The sequence below is a fragment of the Rhagoletis zephyria genome, unplaced genomic scaffold (genome assembly GCF_001687245.7).
Source record: "Rhagoletis zephyria isolate East Lansing unplaced genomic scaffold, Rhagoletis_zephyria_1.1 Rzeph_scaffold_00410, whole genome shotgun sequence".
Taxonomy (NCBI): Eukaryota; Metazoa; Arthropoda; class Insecta; order Diptera; family Tephritidae; genus Rhagoletis; species Rhagoletis zephyria.
In genome coordinates, this window is record NW_016157494.1 from 235,152 (window position 1) to 237,287 (window position 2,136).

The 2,136-nt window shown below is 30.6% G+C and overlaps 1 long non-coding RNA gene across 1 annotated transcript in view; it reads right to left on the minus strand.

Moving 5' to 3' along the window:
- Nucleotides 1-91, minus strand: part of LOC108359563 (uncharacterized) — a 12,274-nt gene extending 12,183 nt beyond the window's left edge. Inside the window, exon 1 of the long non-coding RNA XR_001846946.1 lies at nucleotides 80-91. This is a non-coding gene — a long non-coding RNA (uncharacterized LOC108359563). The remainder of the gene's footprint in view (nucleotides 1-79) is intronic.
- Between the last annotated feature and the right edge of the window lie 2,045 nt (nucleotides 92-2,136).

Sequence of the window (2,136 nt, forward strand, 5' to 3'; positions counted from 1 at the left end):
GATAAGTATTGCCCGGTTTGTAGTTGCAGTTAAAGAAAACACATGATAAGGCACGATTTTTTTTTTGAAATTGTGCAACACATNAAAAACGGTGACACTTTTACCTGAAATTTTTTTGTTTATCAGGGAGCTCACCCCCCACCAACCTTCCCCTAAAGTTTGGCACGTTACTTCTGGGACACCCTGTATATACTGAAGTGTATGTATAACAAACAAAAGAATAGTTTTAGCAATGAATTCAGTGACGTTGCCAAACGTGAATTTTGATATTTTAACCTTTTCTTATTATTATTTCCTATTTTTTATTATCATTGTTGCAACGTGTTATGTCAAGAAAGCATTAAGCAGATATAGTATTCTACTCTATTTGCGAGGTTAAAATTAAATATAAACTCACATACATATGTATGCACAAGACGTAAAGTGTATTCTATGTATACATATGTATGAACATGTAAACATGTACATTAGGGTAATCCAAAATAACTAACCTAACGAATTTATGGCCTTAAAAGGATTTATTTAAGAGAAGAAACTTCTCCCATATACAAAAGTTGTTATTCCAATTTTAAAAGGTGTCGGTGGGCATTTAAAATTGTCCATGTAAATATTATGTAAAAAAAATGTTTTCATTAAAAATATTATAATTTTTGAGCCGTGTTAGGTACAATTTGTTTCTTGAAATTTTCTTTTATGGCATTAAATTCTCTAAAAAATTAATCTAAAGTTGATTACGCATTTACACTCAAAAATGTATATACTAATGAGCTATGAAAGTCGAAAACGAGCAAAAATATGCAGTTTTAGGGCTTTATGATTAGAAATATTCTTAATAAATGAAAAAGATTTTACTTAAATGATACAAAAAATGTAGTAAATGTTGACTAGAAACTAGATTTTCCAGATATTTGCATTTTAAAAAATTAATATTCTTTTTGTTTATTAATAGAATTCAATATGTTGTACTTAGTATATTGCTGGCGATGAAATTGCACTACCTGCAAAAAAATTTGCTTTTACTTTTCGTCTTTTGTCGAAGTTCAATTATAATTTTGTATCAACGCTATACCTCGTTCAGCAATATCACTAACATATTTAATACTCTTAATCATCTTTAAGATAACCAACTTCAGGGTCATTTTTTAGAGAATTGAATGCCCTGAAAGAATATGCCTACCTCAAACGGTTCAATAATAGTTATAAGATTTTTAAGTAAAACTAATTTTTTACATGTTATTTACATGGAAATTTTCAAACGCTCACCGACACCTTTTAAAATTAATGGTGATTTCGTTTCTACCAAAAATGTCGCATTTTGATTGCCCCTTTCTTTTTTCGTGTTCGATTCTAAATCAAAGGCAAAGGGTGAGAAAATTTTGCGGTCGTTTCTTAAAATGTCACACTCCTGTAAGACAAAAAAGGCACATTTTCTGCCCTGTGAAACTTTGTCAGGCGAGATAATTGCCCTGAAAATCAGATGATTGTTAAAAACGACAATATTATGAAATATAAACAGGCAATCCTTTACACCCCTTTTACGACTAAACTATACATTAAGGTATAAACAATTATATGTATATCATAGAAAGATATTTTGACGCTGATGTGCAGGAATTTTTAAAATTTCAAATTAGTTTAAAATAGAGCGAAAAAATCAATTCAAAAGTCACACCAATACCAATGCCATACATGTGCATGGTTAGGGCGGAAATGCCCCCTAAATGTATGCTTTAATATTGATAGTGAATTACAGAAACGTGCTAAGCACTAGCACAGAATAAACAGTATACAGAAGACGCACCACATACAAATTAATTTGTCTTCGGCGGACGTAATATTACAACTCGGACCAGAGCAGAGAAGTTAACATTACGACCACTATGAATTACATGGCGACCCGGAACAGAGCAGAGGAGTTAACATCACGTCCACTATGAATAACATGAAGTTAACATCTCGCCATAAACACATCGTGATCAGCGTTGCCGCGAGCTTGAAAAAAATGTATCAGTTGCCAAGCAGAAAAAGTATCAAAAGCAAACAAAACTGTTGTTTTTTAAACTATTATTTAAAAAACAAATAATAAATAAAATTTTATAATTAAATCCATAGTTATAAAAAAAATTTAAATTTCTT